Source organism: Oreochromis niloticus, linkage group LG6 (genome assembly GCF_001858045.2).
Source record: "Oreochromis niloticus isolate F11D_XX linkage group LG6, O_niloticus_UMD_NMBU, whole genome shotgun sequence".
Lineage (NCBI taxonomy): Eukaryota > Metazoa > Chordata > Actinopteri > Cichliformes > Cichlidae > Oreochromis > Oreochromis niloticus.
Genome location: NC_031971.2, coordinates 7,582,668 through 7,600,587, shown reverse-complemented (window position 1 = coordinate 7,600,587; position 17,920 = coordinate 7,582,668). Strand labels below are relative to the sequence as shown.

Genomic DNA, 17,920 nt, shown 5'->3' with positions numbered 1-17,920 from the left:
AAGTATTTATACTTCTCTATTTCCCATCTCTAAATACTATATAACGACATACTGTATGCCAAACCTGCAAGCTAATAAGTTTGCAAACACAGAACAGAGCAAAAAAAAACAGCACTTCAACAGAGATGGGAGACAGAGTATTGTTTCACCAAGTATAAAGAGAGGACCATGCACTCAAAAAATATTCTTTAAAACATGAAGCAATAATTTTAAATGAAACACAACTGAAATATATCAAATCAAAGGTTTAGAACATACACTTGGTATCAACAATGCATACAAATCAAGTAAATTTTGTTTGACCAGACTCATTTTTATGTGTAACCAAATCACTTTGGGGCATAAACTGTTTTTTTTTTAGTTTGCATCCACTTGCCATAAGATAACCCAATTTTCAAAGAACTAATTTGAGTTACCATTTTAAACAATTGTCAGGGAGGGATCTCTAAGTGAAATATCAGCAAAGCTCAGAGCCAAACACAGAGAACAGAGTCCTTAGATCGCTGAACTAAAGAGGCATGCAACAGTGAAAGGTTGTCGGTTTGATTCCAGCCCTATCGGGGTTGTGTCATGAGGGACACGTGGCGTTGAACTCTAGTAAACCATGCAAAGCTGCCTGCTGTGGTTCCCCCTTGTGACAGGCAGTGTTGGTCAAGTTACTTGAAAAAAGTAATCAGTAACTAATTACTGATTACTTCCCCAAAAAAGTAATCCCGTTACTTTACTGATTACTTATTTTCAAAAGTAATTAATTACTTAGTTACCTAGTTACTTAGTTACTTTTTAAAAACACAATTTACAACCTGAATAGGCGATAAAGCGATAGATCTTTCAGCCCAATTCTACTTTTTCTGCATAATCCATCATACAAAATGTAATCAAATGGAAATGTCTCTTTTTAAAACTTGTTTTATTAGTTTTAATCTTTTAACTTTATGCATCAAGCAAAATTTAAATTATATGCAACATTCTCTGACTGGAAGAAATTTGTTTAACATTTAAACTTATTTTCTGCACATTCCAGCACATAAAATATTTTTTTTTGTATTTACACTCACTCTTTCAAATAGATGCAAGTAAAACACAGCAGAAAATAAATAAAGTCAAAGACTAGTTGCTCTATTTTCACCTGTAAAGCAGGACTGGGGTAGGTGGATGTTTGCCCTGGTGCAGGTGTGCCGCAGCGGTCAGTAGAAGATTCCGCGAGTTTCTCTGTGAATTTCCCATTGCAGTCGTAGCGCACTCGGTGCTTGCTTGGAGGTTTAGGGGGGTTTTTTCGCTGTAAAAAGAAGTTTTCTTCCCACGCAGTGAACAGTGGACGCTAATGTTTTTGTCACTTTTTATGGAATCAAACTCAAAGTAAGGTCAGTACTTCCACGCTTTAAACGCTGCATGCTCATACTCTCTCCCGCTCTCGATATATTATCCATTGTTGATCTGCAGACAGCTGTTGTCACGAACGTCGCACTCGCTTACGTCACTGTCATGAGACATTCTCGCAAAAAACTCACGGTTTTAGTAACGCAGTAACGCAGCGTTCCTACGGGAAAGTAACGGTAATCTAATTACCGTTTTTGCAATGGTAATCCCTTACATTACTCGTTACTTGAAAAAAGTAATCGGATTACAGTGACGCATTACAAGTAACGCGTTACTGCCCATCTCTGGTGACAGGGGAATAGTCAAAAGTTGCTTTCTTGCTTTAAGTTGATAAGACAAGCACATTTCCCCAGCGTGGGATCAGCAAAGATTTGTCTCAACTACAGCACAATATTTTTGACCCAAATCTAAAAATGATGGAGCCATGAAGGAAACGTTCACTTTTATACGCAGCATGTGAAAATGACAGTGAATGGTTGTCTGTGTCTCTCTGATTGTAATTAAGGTGTGCCCCGCCTCTCCACTTATGACAGCATGTGTAGTTCCTGATAACATCTGAAGAAGGACAAGTTTTTATTTTCTGTTTTTTTCAGGGACATTTCACAGCATGAAACAGATAACTTCAAAAACACATCCTGTACAAATCACATCTGATTAAAGGAATCTAAAATTATCTAGGACATTACACGTTTTAAATTTCCACTTCATCAAATGCCATTTGCCAAGTGGTTCTTTTAGAATAATCTCTCGTGTTGTGTATTTTTTGTTGTGTATTTTTTCCAAACTCATCCACACTGGACCTTTAGCTTGTGTGTTTGTTCAGCTTGTTGAGTTCTTTGAAACGTTGCATATTAAATCACCACCCACCCCAGAATAATAAATAAATAACACAATATCTGCTCACTCCTCTTCTGTAGCGCTAGCATCGTGACCACATCTCTACTGACATCTGCAGCATGAAGGCATGAACGAGATGAGACAGGAGGAAAGATGTGTGCAGAGTGTGCAGGCTACCATGGTTGGGGGGGGGCTCATATCGCTTTCCAATTAGTTGAGTATCTCCATAGCAGCACATGGACAGAAGATAAAAAATGAACTTGCTTGATATTATTATGTATCAAACTGCTCATTACTCAATAATTAGAGGTGCTGAAACGCCGCTGCAGATCCAGACAGTCCTCTTTATTAACTTCTGCCTGTGTATAACTACATATTGAATGGCACGTTTGAGCACTGTGTTTTATGTGCCGTTTATTTCTATTTCTTATGTTGTCGTTGTGTTTTAATTCAGCGTACACCGTTATTTCATATCATGCCATGTACTTAGTGTTGTCTGTAATCTGTAATCATCTCAGAGGCACAGGTGTGAAGGGGATACAGCTGCCAGTAGGAATTTATTGTTCACGTGTTATGCAAAAACAAATATTAATAAATGTCTGCTGTGAGACTGTGAATGACGGTGGCTGTCCGCTACTTGAAGGGTTAGCAGTTCGATGCTTGGCCCCTCCACTTGCCAGAGAGCCTCTGGCCAAGGCACCGAGCCTTAAGTCGACCCCAGTGGCAGCCAATCGGATTTGTCCGGCATCTCCAATGGTGTGTGGCACAAACTTGAGTTTCAAACTTCTATAATAAGTCCTCAGAGATCATCTGATCTGCTTGGATTAAATTTGGTGGCCTGTCATAAAGTCATAATAACATGACTTTAATAGGGGTGTGCATTGTTCGGCTCCACTCCAGGACAGAGGAAATATTGCATTACTAAATTCTTTCAGGATGCTCAACTTTGAGGACATAAGTGTAAGCAAAAATCCCACATCTTTACCATATCCAGGCGTGACCTTTAAACCTCGATCATTTTCAGTCTGGAATGATCTTTTCTGCGGCTGCTATCAGTCATTGTTAAGATTCTGTATATTGTATATCTCAGAAAGAGCTGCAGCAGTTCTGAATACCAGAAGCGCGCTACAACAATTCTGAAAGGCAGCAACTCCTTTGTCCTGCCCTGAGGCCATCCCTCTTCCTCACTTCCCATATCTTACTCTCTATTCCTTTATGCATTCATCTAAAAAAGCCGCCAAATGGTGTTTTTCTTCCCTAACTTATCACCACCAGCCACAGTCTGGCTTTTCACAATGGCAGAAAATAAACATTTTGGGTGGCGATAAGATTTGTCCTCCCTGTTGCCGGGGTTATTGTTGCAGACACACAGCAGAGTTAACATTTGAACGCATCCGTCTCCCCCACCGCACTCATTCTTTCTCCTCGTCCCGCTCATATTTGTGTTGAGGGAAACGGGAGAAGGGAATAAAAAACGAGGAGGGGAGGGGGGAGGATTACATAGACTAACACATTTACAGGCAGGGACGAATGCGGCAAGCCTGTCAGTTCACAGATTCATAGACTGGCTTTGATAAACGCAGAGAGAGAGGAGCAGAGAAGCCACAAAAACTGCAAAAGGGAAACGCTGGGGTGCGTTTGGGACGCAGAGTGCTATTCTCCTGGAATTCATCACTCATCGTTTTTCACATCTCCACCTGCTTGTTAACTGTCTCAACACCTAAGGTCAGGGTCTAGCTAGAGCTGTTCCCACTCTGCACCGGCTGGAAGACAATTTAAACATGTCGCAAGTGCATAGCAAACGCTTCTTCACTCACAGTGTTCAGTGTTGTAGTTTGTGCCCTTGTTGCTGTTAACTGTACATTCATAGGGTCGGTGCAGAGGAATTAAATGCATTTTCCAGCTTGTAGTGTGAGACAGGTGATTGTCAGTCACAACAAGCACACACAGAATGCTGAGAATGCTTCCTAACACCTCATCAGTCAAGCACACATCGAGCAAATGCTCAAGCATCATAGCATTTTCAGCTTTCATGGTGTCACTCTCAGCTCGAGATGTAACTGTTTTCCACTACTTTTCACTAGATAATAGTGAGAGAAGAATGAGTTCAAATTTGACCAATTTACAGTAGCAAACTAGCTTTCACCCATTATAGTCAAAGGAAGATCGCTATTTCCATTTGCAGTCATTTGATTTTGTATTCGCTGACTTCCACTACTTCCACTGATGCATATGTCAGTGCATAAATAGAAGGTCAGAAGCAGGGAGAGCAGTGGCAAAAGCCCAGCACAGAACAGATGCTAATCAGAACCAGCATTAAAAAGTGGGCTGTGGTGGGTATCAAAGTGGCCTGCAACTAGCTTGCATCTTAAAATCTCAAAAAAGAGATTTGCCAGTTGGATTTTTAAAGGTTATCAGCTGAGCCATCAGCTGCCACTGTGATCAGCTGATCTGCTGGGATTACAGCTAAGCTCGATTTGGGGGCCTGCTTGATTTTTTTAAAGAGTGAGCAAAAACTCAGGCTTTTGGTTTTGGGCTTGTTGTGGCTGCCTTGATTCTGCAGCCATAACAAGCTTTTCTCCCACACTGTACCACAGGGGAAGAGATGCTCAGACCCTCCATTGCAAACTCCACTGGGTTTTGCCCTTCTCGGAGCATCTGTACTCTCCTGTAGCTCTTAGAATAATGTCACGTGTGTTTATGTGAGACTGAATATGAATGAGAGTGATAAAGTGAGCGCTGTGATTTCCTCTGAGTCCACTTCTGTTTTTGAGCTGGTCGAAGATGACAGCAGGTTGTGGGCATTGGAAGAAGTTAGGTTAACTTGCCCCGCTTGCTTGTTCAGCCTTTCTTCTGATTGGCATTAACAGATTCAGAGTGTTTTAAGTCTTCATGGCACAGATTCAACAAGTTCCTTTAACCCTTCCTCAGAGATTTTGCTCCATATTCACACAAGAGCATCACACACTCGTTGATAAGCTAGACAGTAACGACTGTATTTCAAGTAACTTATATTTTATGTATGATTTGATATATTTTCTTTCATGGAGTGAATGCATTCTGTGTGTGTGTGTGTGTGTGTGTGTGTGTGTGTGTGTGTGTGTGTGTGTGTGTGTGTGTGTGTGTGTGTGTGTGTGAGCACAGATGACAAATGTGACTTTTCTTTGAGAATAATAAAGTTTTATTAAATTAAATCAAACAACCTCCCATTCCACAGCATTTTTCTTCTGTTGTCTAGTTTTGGTGAGGAGTGTGAAATGAAGCCTTTATTTCCTGTTCTGAGCTGCCAGGTGAGGCAGCCAGTGTGGTCTTCTGCTGCTGTAGTCCATCTGCTTTACAGTTTAACGTGTTGAGCATTCAGAGATGCTCTTCTGCATATCTTGGTTTTAACAAATGTGTAATTTGAGTTACTATGACATTCCTATAATTTTGAAGCAGCCTGGTCATTCTCCTCTGACCTCTGGCACAGCACTGTGAGCACTGCAGCTCAATGGATATTTTCCAATGAATAAAAACCCTAGAGATCCCTGCAGATCACCATGCCACATTCAAAGTCATTTAAATCACCTTTCTCATGCATTCTGATGCTCAGTTTAAACTGACGGAGGTCATCTTGACCTCGTGCTTAAATATGCTGAGTTGCTGATATGTGATCGATTGATTAATTATTTTTGCAAGTCATCAAACTCTATAGTTTTGACAAAGTTTAAATTGACTTTATTTTTTTTAAATACAAAAACAAACAAATAAATGATTACCTAGGGTTAGAGTTAGGGTCGTCACCCATGACGACCTAGACCACAAAAATGGTAAATGGCCTGTATTTATATAGCGTTTTACTAGTCCCTAAGGACCCCAAAGCGCTTTACATATCCAGTCATCCACCCATTCACACACACATTCACACACTGGTGATGGCAAGCTACATTGTAGCCACAGCCACCCTGGGGCGCACTGACAGAGGCAACAAAAGTTTAAAGACCGTTTAAGGTTAAACAGGGTGCAAGCCGCATCTCTTTGTCTCCACGCAATCTAAAAACTTTGAAAGGAAACTGCATGTAAATCATCACAATATGTTTTATATGGTTTGCGTTTTCTTTCACAGCACTTTTATTCGTTGATGTATTTATTTTTCAATTATTGTTCACTGTCCACCAAGTAAAGAACAGTTTGTTAGAGCGGTGAACGTTCTTGTGCTGTCCTGAGTTTACCGCAGGTGGAAGCTCCCTTTAATAGATTTGTGAATTCTTCTGTTTGATCAAATTTCCATTCAGCTTAGGCAACTCTGGTTGCTTAGATTCAATTTTATTAATTATGTTACTGGCTGCCAGTCATATAACCGTTGAATAACTCAGCGTGTCACACTGGAGTTTGCTGCTTAAAGAGAAACAGCAGAATGAGTTCAGCTTACATCAGCAGTAGCCAAACACAGCAGAAGACCTTACTGCTTTTCCTGATAATGGGACAAAGTGGACTGGGAAGAACAGAGTGCTATCTGTAAGGACAGAAATGTAAGAAAGGAAAAAACCCCATCAGATTACGTAGGAGTTAGAAACATTTCACATTGCCTGGCTTTGGTTTCTGTCTTTTTAGCTAAGTGTCTGAATGTTCAGCAGTTTGATACCAAGGATCTGTTGGATGAACTGCTAACAGAGTCAAAAAGAAGTACCTATGAATATATTTCTTTAAAATCTATTAATTCATCCATCCATGGATGGATGGATCTATTAATTCATATCAAAATGAATCTTTTAATTAGATATTAATGCCATTTCTGAACCTAACAGCAAATGATTAATTTAAACCTATTCATGGACGTCCGTATTGGCTGGACAGTGCTTACAGGCTAACAGCCTTACAGCACTAAACTGCACATGGTTCTTTTTTCTTCTTCTTTTTGTTCATCAAAGCACAGGAATTACACTGTGTGTGTTTTCTGAGTACATTCTCTTCAATAAATGACTTTCAGCCTCAGAACTCTTGTTAGCTCCATTCATTAGCACGCAGGTTTTTACCAGCTCTGTTTAATTTTTCGTCATTTAATGAAGCCTTAGTTAGAATAGAATTTGGCTTTGTGAGACCTGTAGATAGCGTTGAACTTTATTTATTATTCCTCATTTTCTCCCACTCTCATCCCTCCCCGCTCTTCTCATCCCCCTGTTCCTCTCTGTCACCCTGCTTATCTACCGCTTGCTTTTTTAATTCCCGTCTCTCTGATCTGCTCTTCTCACATCGTCTTTGAATTGAATGTGGCCCTGGGGGACCCTAAATCCAATCCACTGCTCATATTCCCTTCAGCATTGTACCATAGCTTCAGTCGAGACACACCTTAGTGAGGCAACACACACGATGTGCGATTTTGCCTCTCACATCAGATTCTTCTTTTCATTGTCGACGTCTTACACTTAAAAGAACACGCACACGTTTATCGTTTTGTATCATTTTTGCGGTTCTAGGATTATTTCTTAAAACAGAGATGCCAGGCTTTTTCATTCAAGCTCCTGTTTTGTTTTGTTTTTAACTTGCGCAACATGTGCTGCAAGATTTAATTAAAATTCTGTGCAAGCATCGATCATTATGAACATTGAAAACACCGGCATGTGAAGTGAAAAACGTTGACAGTTCTGCGGGGATTCCTTGTGGAATTTGTGTTAATGTTACCTTCACAGGGACCACCCACTCTTAGCTCTTAGCTCTGCCAACTGTCAGACTTATGGCAGTACCCCCCTCGGGCATGACATTGCTTCTTGCTATTCCCCAAACACTTCTCAGGACCAGCTCAGAACATGACAGTGAGCCCAAAGTCTTTACCAGAGGCCTTTACAACAAAGCAGGATTTGGGTGTAAAACATCAACTTCAAGTTTAACCCCAGATTTTCAGTATTACAAAGTATTCTTACCAGAGTTCATCACTGCAGTAACTGAAGCAAGTTATCTACACGATAAGAGGTCAGCAGGTTTAGAATCCACACCTAATAATCATTCACATCTCCATAAAACAGCATTACTAGTGCTGTAAGAATCCTCAGCACTTAGTGTGTGGCTAGCAGTAAAGTATCTGAAGAGCATCTGAATCTTTATTTTCCCCCGATGACAACTTTAATCCTTGATTTGTTTTCCCTGTTGGCTAAAAGCAATTTTAAAATTCTTTTATTGTTCTATAAACCTTATACACCTCAAGTACACATTACATGTGGACCTTACATAAAATTTGCAAATATGCTTAGTCTATACAGAGTTTTTATGTTTGCTCTCTGCCTGTTTAAGTGAAAGGATAAAGCAAAAAATGTTTTACAAGCATCCAAATAATTCTGTTAAATTAATGATAAACATTCAATTAATGCAATACTTTATTGTAACCAGTCAGATTCTCTCATTTCTTAATGACGGCACGCTCATACTAAAGTCTGTTAACTTAGACAGCATTGTTGCAGGCTTTCCTTCCTTTCTTCAAGCTTCAAACAAGCTAAATTTTATCAACATAGTAACTCTTTCCCAGCCTTACTGACCAATCTATTTAAAACACACATTCATTACTCACACTTCATAGTTTTCTAACATCATAACTTGATGTTCCTCTGTAGACCTGTCCCTGTTTGTAATTCTCAGATCCTGCCAGCACCACCCCTTTCATGTAAACACACTCACAACTAGATTGTTAAATCCTGAGTTGACTTATCAAACCACCTTCATGTGACTGCTTAGCATAATTGTTGACGTTAGGGTAAGTAACAACTTAGAAGGAAAAGAGATCCTGGCGAGTTCAACTTGTTTCATAGTAGAGTCCAGATCCTGATGTCAGTTTGACTGAACATCCATATGAACCAGAACAAGCCTGATCCAAATCCTTTGGGTGTCGCAGCCCAAAGCACACAAAGGATTTGCTGCCAGACACCAAAGGACACTCCCCCAATCCCGTATCTGTTTCCTGACAGGTCAGAGGGGTTTCGTCACCAGAAGGAGCTCCTACGTAATACCAGGCAAAGGGTTTTAAAGTTCGACCTATAGAAGTACAAGCCAACCACAAAATAAAACCTACAAACTTAATAAAATACTGTTGCATCTTTGAGTTTCTGTGTGGTGCCATACTATACCCCGACGGAAGATTTATGAATGACATCAGGCATGTGGGCATTAATAGACATCTACTTGCTGGTAGTGTGTCAGGTTACAAGAGGAGATGAAAGAAGAGGAGAGGAGGGATGTGAAATCTTTTTATAATGTAGTTCAGTCTAAAAAAAAAATGGTGTTGATGATGATGATGATGATGATGAGATTGTTGTTGGTGGTGAGGGGAGTTATTGGGAGAATTATGAAGATAACGTGTTCAGGGATGGCAATATCAACATGAGGGCAAAAGCTGATAAACAATGAGAAATAAGTAAAAAACTTTTGACAGCTGAGATGAAAAACGTGGATGATGTTGCTGATAATCTTAGTGGCAGTGACAACAAATAAAAAATGAGAAAAAAGTAAGCGGAGGAATGAAGATGGTGGTGACATTGTCAAACAAGAGGAAGAGTTGATGCACAGGATAATGTAAAGAATGTTGCTAAAAAACGGGCATTCACGAAAATGATGAAGATGTTTTTATTTTCTACGAGTTCGCTTAAACTGGGCGCTCTTTTCGGTATCCTGCGGCTGTGCTCTGCCTTCCACTATCCCATCGCTTCATGGCCAAATGAGTCACGCACGCATCATCATCACAATGAGATGCATAAACGAATAAATCCCACTTGCGCAGGAACGGGAAGTTGAAGTGAAAATTTCAGTGCCTCAGTCAAAACATGCCACTAGTTCGCTTGTCACATCGCATCACGTATGATTGTTTTCACGGCAACAATCATCCGTCGAGTCTAAACGCGTGCACTTGGGATATGTGGCTGTCCGGCAAAATCACGGGAGAAGAGGAGAGGAGAGGTGGATGAGGGTGTGTTCCTGGAGGCCAGATGGGTCAACGACTGCGACTCTAACATAATCCTGATCAGTCGATATGACAACGAATATCAACAAGGGGGAACCCGGAGCTTTGTGCGTCAGTGCGCATTGGAGAGGCGATAAATCAAAACACTGCTAGAAAGCGCTGGTGTAGGGCGCCATCTCATCTCTCTCTCTCTATCTCTCTCTATCTCTCTTTCACCCCCCCCCCTTCCCCCGCTTTATCGTCTTCCTTCTTCCTCTCTCATGTCTCTCCTCTCTTTCCTCTCTTCGCCATTCCCTCAGCGTCTCCAAACGCGCGCAGTGCTGCTGAATGAGGTTTGTTTGTGTTGCAGGACTGAAAGATACCAAACAGTCTCCCTTCTATTTTCCCCCATTCCCCCACTAATAGAAAACCCGTGGAAACAGCCCATTTGATGTGGAAATTCGGGCAAAGGCACTCGTTTTCGCGCGCAAAAATACGCACGCGTCCTTTTATGGCGATTGCCGTTGAGCACCATCTCTGCCTATCACTTTCGACTCACTCACTGGTGATGCCACTCACCACACACGCGTACACGTTCGAAGACAGCTGCCGCTCACACACGGGCCACCGTTGCCTCTTTGTGTTTTTTGGCACAGAGCATGAGCAACGCCGGCACTACCTCCCCGTTCCGAATGGCTCAGCCTGGGATCTCTTGATCCGCAGAAAGCCGCTCCAGACCTGAGCACCGGAGCACCAGAGCTAACACACGCATGTTCAACAGCTGTCTTATCCACCACCACGTAAAAAAAAAAAAAAACTGGTACAGAGGCGGGGCGGCACTGCCAGTCAATAGGTCGGGATCGCAACAATTCATCCAAATTTTCTCCACACTTTTTCCTCTTTCCTCTCTGTGTTTTTTATCTTTTATTATTATTATTTAAATTTATGGTCTGCTCAGTCACTGACTCACAGGTGTCTGAGGAGTGGACCCTGCCCAAGAACGTTGTCGGGATATCCCTCTGAGCAGCTCTGTGTTTATATTCGCCAAATACGCAAAGCTCAGCATTGCACCGACAACCTCAACGTGGCAGCACGGTGTCTTTCCAGCGCTCACACAACGCATCCCAGAAGTGCAGAAGTCCCCCCCCCCACTCTCGCCCCCCTACACTTCTCCCCGCTAACACTGACAGCTGAGCCCAGCTCGTGCAGAACACGTCGTGTTTTCACTTGTCTTACCTTGATCGGAGTTCCCGGTCTGGCAGGGAAGAAGAGGATGAAGGCGTGAAGCTTTACGGTCCGTTCTGCAGCAGCAAAAGACGGAGAGAGCAAGAGTATTATCCCCGGACGTGCGTTCCAGCAGAGAGAGAGAGAGAAGGGGGGTTGGGGGAGATCCAGAGAGAGAGAGTAAGGCGGGTGAGCAAGAGGAGTGATGAGGGACGGAGGCGCGCTAACGGAAGAGAGAGAGTGGGGATGGTTGACAGAGGGATGATGTTGAATCGTGGCAGCAGCCGCTCCCAATCAGACGCAATACCTGCTGGATACACTGAGAGGAAAATTTCAAAGAAAAAAAAGCTTCTGCAGGTTTTTTCTTTTTTCTCTCTGTCTTTCAGAAATGTCGGCTGCGCGTAATTAAAATGCCAAAGCAAGCCCGATGTCAATATCAGGAAGATTCCCAGCGGGACGAAACACATCTGAGATTTTTCTCTAGTTTCTGTCCTCCCTTGTGTTAATTGTGCTATTTTTATCCCCATGGTCAGTAAAGATTTTTAAATAGATTTGTTATATAGACTGCATACAGGTTTCACCTTAGCTTTGATTCAATGAGAGCACTCATTTGAAAAAAGGACAACATATTATAACATAGTTCTGCTTATGGCTCAGTCTAGCCACGTGACAGCGGCGTGTACCACTTACTCCAACCAGTCGATCTTAAGAATGGCGGGAGGTTACGGGCCACTGATAACTCCACGGGCAGTAATCACATAATGTTTGGTTCCGAACAACGTGTGGGGTAAAGCGGGATGCCGCTCGTCCGTCTCTGTCTCTGGCCGTCACTTGTGCAACTTACGCTTCTCCCATGCAGGGGCGCGCAACTGCTTTCCAATCTGGGCACGTAGCAACGCGCCTCAAAGTGCGCGCCCTTGTGAAGGGGCAGGGAGGCAGGTTCACGCACACGCGCATGGAAGTGGAAGGCGTGGAAAGAAAAGGGGGAGCTCCAACTGTGCCGATGACGTCATTGTCAGTCAGCTGTTGAGGTATTGATTTGCTCCCATGTTGTTTTGCTCGTGAGTACCTTTGGATGTGTGTGTGTGTGTGTGTGTGTGTGTGTGTGTGTGTGTGTGTGTGTGTGTGAAGGAGAGATTTACAGTTTTTGTGTGCCTTCCTGTATCTCAAATTTCTGAAAACCCCACAGGGTAACACTTTTCTCTGGAGCTCCCACATCCTTTGGGTTTTCATCCTGCGTGTAGGAGTGATACTTGACTGATTGCCATCGCACGTGTGATCGCACCCAGCTCGATATTAACAGTGAGGGGAATTTCTATGTTGTGTGAGTGAGGTCATTTGAGCCCAGCAAGAGATTGCTCAAGCACAGCTACACTGGGAACCTTGGGGAATTCAGGGTCCCCTGTATTGCAAACGGATTTGGGTAATCTGCAGTTTATCGGGTGATTTGAACTACTAAACTGTTCTATAAACATCATTAATAGACAAAATTGAAGAATTATGTTTTTGGGGTGTGTATGCTCGCATGGTGCACATCCCTAATAGAGTTTAACCACATATGAAGCATCAAATCTGATTTAATGGAGTAACAAAGTAAGTATCGGTGTATGAGGGTCAGCATGGACCAAATCAACACATTCTCACTCTCTGCTCGTCTGGTACTGACGCTTGGGGAGGAACTCTTTCTTGTCAGTGTGGTACTCCATTAGTGTCAATCACACATGTGATCTCCAACCAGAAGACAGAGAAGACTATGGGTTGTGTTTGGAACCACTTTTTTAAGCACTTTCTTTTAGTTTAGATTTTGTCTTAACATTTTCTTTCACTGTTTGGTTAAGGTTAGGCAGCAAATTTGATATTGCATTAGTAATTAAGTAGGTATAGGCAGTTTCTGCTGCATGATGGTGTGTTACAGAATGGATTTGTTAGCGGCAGTTCCATCTTTGGCCTGGAGGACCAGGGACTGCTCGGTTCTCATTTCATACAACACACTGTAGTTCTGAGGGTCCCCAAAGTTTGAAAGCCTACAAACCACAGTAATGTGGCATAGTATGCTTTATGTTTCACATGGGATGAAGAGAACTAGTAGTAAAGTTGAAACAGTAATGGCTTTTTTTCACCGGCAGCTGCTCGCCTCAATCAATGTGGGCTGGGTAGTTATAGCAAGGCTATAAGTCCAGTGACATTAATTGTGTATCACACAAACACAACACAACAATGGTGAGTGGAGTCTCAGAACCAAAGAATGTGTGTAACCATTTCCCTCATAAAAAAACAGGTTTGATTCTTGTGAAGCAGTCACTTTCATGACATTATTCCCATTATTCCATTATATACCTGGTAGCAGGTAATCCCACCTAAAACACTAAAAACCGAGTAGAGTCGAATCAAGTTGAGCCCAGTATGTGCGAGCTGAAAAGAGGATTAAAGCTACTTTATTAAATTATGATTAAATTAAGTCTAACTAAAACTGCATGGTTTGGTTTTGGAGGGAAAAAAGGGTAATGTGGGTTGAAATACACTGTTTCACCCACCATTCAAGCTTCTCCCAAATGTAACAAGCATGTTACAGTTGATCAAGTCCAACATGGGGTGCTTAGTTTTTAGTGAGTAATATTCTGTTTACATGTGGATGAAAGGCCAAAATACTTTAAATAAGCCAAGTTTAACAAAATACCTGTACTGGCTTTCAGATTCTGACTGATTCCAGCTGAACTCTATCAGGCTGTCAGGCACACTGAAAACAGGCTACAAAAGAACTAACCAGCTTGTTACAACGTGAGGCCGATGGGCTCTCAGTGTCAGTAAGAGATGACTTGGAAATGACACTTTTGCCTCAGGGTCTCTGGTACTTCAGCCCACTTGTGGGTGCAATCCAACCACAATACACTAATTTTCTGTAGTGTTGATAACACTGAACACATGTCAGTATGGACATTTTACCCATTTTATTTTGCTCCTGATTAAAAGTAAGTGCTACATCATTCTTCAGTTCCTTCTCAGTTTTGTAATTATGGAGACTTGCCTTTTCCTTTCCTTACTCTTTGCTACAGTTTCCTTAATATTCCATCATGTGTTCTTAACTGGTTTAGTCATCAGTCCAGATGTAAGTTTGCCCTTGGTTTATTTTGTTATATAACCCCAGTCTTGCGTAATTAAAGGTCACTGAACTTTTGTCAGATAAATGAGTGATATGAGTTTATGTGAGTTTTTCAAAAAGGCACTCATTTTCTCGGGAATGCGAATTTATTTTTCACTCTCTTTCATCCATAGAAATCAGAAAAACACAGTCAATGAATTTTATTTCATAATGGGGTTTAAGGAACAGATGTCATGAAGTGGAAGAGGATTTTCTATATAAGCATACATGCATGTTTTCAGAGAAAGAAGCCCTAAAAGCTATCAAAAATATCTACTAACATATTTCTATCTGTGGAAATGTTGTTTTATTTGCAAGTTTGAAAAACGACAGAGCAAAGAGGCTGAGGAACTCTCGGAAGCAGGTAACAGGAAGATGGTGACTGCTGGCTCCTGAAGCATCCACTATACACTGGTCGTAAGAGAAGACACTAAAGCATTAGTGTGGGACCTAAACTCTGCAGCAGAACAAATAGAATGCACTTGATTTTTGTAAAGCAACAGAAGCATTTAGTCACCTTTTTCTGCTTTATCTGTTGTACCACGAGTTCCAGTTAAGAATCAGCTTTCATTTGGATCCATTTCTCAGGGCCCTCGGTCTTATAATTCATAGTGTAATTGCTGCACATTTGTTTGTTTTAGGTGAGCAATAACACCACAGAGGAGCTTCATAGTCTCCACATTTGTCTAGTGATGGGCGCAATTTCCCTCCACTTCCTGGTTGCTGTTGATAAATGAATGCCACAGGTAGTAGAGAGCTCAGACTCATATGGACACTGTTAGCTGGTTTACGAAATGTGATTATATATGGGCGATGCCACGGGAGGTTCTCTTAATGAAATCAGGTACATTTTCACACATCTCCCAAGTAGCATAACAGATTGTTAACGTGATTTTTCACATCCTCTCCACTCTTTGACCTTTTAAATCCTGAAGCGTGAAATAATTGCCAGACATTATTATACATGGTTAAAAATGTTGAATGTTTATAGAAAAAAAAGTGAGTGAAATTTTAATATTTTTATGTAGAGTATTTGCTACATCTGGGTTTTTTTTATTATTTTATTTATTTTTTGCAATTTATTCCTTAAAAATGTAATGTGCAATTTCAATTGTATAATCAGGCTTAAAAAAATCACAAAAACTCACATATCAAATACAGTGGCTTCCAAAAGTATTCGGCCCCCTTGAACTTGCCCACATTCTGTCACATTACAGCCACAAACATGAATCAATTTTATTGGAATTCCAGGTGAAAGACCAATACAAAGTGGTGTATACGTGAGAAGTGGAACGAAAATCATACATGATTCCAAACATTTTTTACAAATAAATAACTGCAAAGTGGGGTGTGCGTAATTATTCAGCCCCCTTTGGTCTGAGTGCAGTCAGTTGCCCATAGACATTGCCTGATGAGTGCTAATGAGTAAATAGAGTGCACCTGTGTGTAATCTAATGTCAGTACAAATACAGCTGCTCTGTGACGGCCTCAGAGGTTGTCTAAGAGAATATTGGGAGCAACAACACCATGAAGTCCAAAGAACACACCAGACAGGTCAGGGATAAAGTTATTGAGAAACTTAAAGCAGGCTTAGGCTACAAAAAGATTTCCCAAGCCTTGAACATCCCACGGAGCACTGTTCAAGCCATCATTCAGAAATGGAAGGAGTATGGCACAACTGTAAACCTACCAAGACAAGGCCGTCCACCTAAACTCACAGGCTGAACAAGGAGAGCGCTGATCAGAAATGCAGCCAAGAGGCCCATGGTGACTCTGGACGAGCTGCAGAGATCTACAGCTCAGGTGGGGGAATCTGTCCATACGACAACTATTAGTCGTGCACTGCACAAAGTTGGCCTTTATGGAAGAGTGGCAAGAAGAAAGCCATTGTTAACAGAAAACCATAAGAAGTCCTGTTTGCAGTTTGCCACAAGCCATGTAGGGGACACAGCAAACTTTTTGGCCAAAATGCAAAACGCTATGTGTGGCGGAAAACTAACACTGCACATCACTCTGAACACACCATCCCCACTGTCAAATATGGTGGTGGCAGCATCATGCTCTGGGGGTGCTTCTCTTCAGCAGGGACAGGGAAGCTGGTCAGAGTTGATGGGAAGATGGATGGAGCCAAATACAGGGCAATCTTGGAAGAAAACCTCTTGGCGTCTGCAAAAGACTTGAGACTGGGGCGGAGGTTCACCATCCAGCAGGACAACAACCCTAAACATAAAGCCAGGGCAACAATGGAACGGTTTAAAACAAAACATATCCATGTGTTAGAATGGCCCAGTCAAAGTCCAGATCTAAATCCAATCGAGAATCTGTGGCAAGATCTGAAAACTGCTGTTCACAAACGCTGTCCATCTAATCTGACTGAGCTGGAGCTGTTTTTCAAAGAAGAATGAGCAAGAATTTCAGTCTCTAGATGTGCAAAGCTGGTAGAGACATACCCTAAAAGACTGGCAGCTGGAATTGCAGCAAAAGGTGGTTCTACAAAGTATTGACTCAGGGGGCTGAATAATTACGCACACCCCACTTTTCAGTTATTTATTTGTAAAAAATGTTTGGAATCATGTATGATTTTCGTTCCACTTCTCACGTGTACACCCCTTTGTATTGGTCTTTCACGTGGAATTCCAATAAAATTGATTCATGTTTGTGGCTGTAATGTGACAAAATGTGGAAAAGTTCAAGGGGGCCGAATACTTTTGCAAGCCACTTTATCTTGCCGTTAAAGGGTTAAGTTGCACTGAAACAATGCAAAGTCAGCACAAACAAATAAAGTACTCTGCTGTGATTAGAAAACACTTGCGCTGATGGAGAACCACCTACACACGCTTGCAATGCTATCCATCATTAAGGGTCAGTGCGTATAAGGTTTAGCAGAGTGTTGTAATGTGGTGATTTCTTTCCCACATAGTTTCGTACAGAAACGGCTTAAAGCTGCCGCTGCAGCAGCCTGTGACTCATCAGACGTATTGGTGAAACAGTACTTGACACAATGAATCTAAAGTGACAGCAGGACAAAAGGGGTGTCGAGAACAGCACTTAATTGCAACATTTCATTTTACCTGGAACTGTTGCATCAAAGCAGCCACTGCACATATCTTTGTATTTTCTCAATGAGTCATATGAATTACAAAAACTGTGCCTGCATTTTGCTTGGAGGGATTTTAACCCTTCATGGCAACATCCAGTTCAGAATGGCAGGATATAGAGGTCCTTCTCAAAAAATTAGCATATTGTGATAAGTTCATTATTTCCTGTAATGTACTGATAAACATTAGACTTTCATATATTTTAGATTCATTACACACAACTGAAGTAGTTCAAGCCTTTCATTGTTTTTAATATTGATGATTTTGGCATACAGCTCATGAAAACCCCAAATTCATATCTCAAAAAATTAGCATATCATGAAAAGGTTCTCTAAACGA

At 41.6% G+C, this 17,920-nt stretch overlaps 1 protein-coding gene across 6 annotated transcripts in view; it reads right to left on the bottom strand.

Moving 5' to 3' along the window:
* Window positions 1-12,143, bottom strand: part of LOC100709376 (protein phosphatase 1 regulatory subunit 29) — a 284,542-nt gene extending 272,399 nt beyond the window's left edge. For 5 of the 6 annotated variants that reach the window (XM_025907996.1, XM_025907997.1, XM_013264956.3 and 2 more), the window contains exon 1: window positions 11,357-11,616. The gene's annotated coding sequence lies outside the window, so the exon portion shown is untranslated. Of the gene's footprint in view, window positions 1-11,356; window positions 11,617-12,034 lie in introns of those variants that run through there. The other variant, XM_019360318.2, reaches the window with a different exon arrangement.
* Between the last annotated feature and the right edge of the window lie 5,777 nt (window positions 12,144-17,920).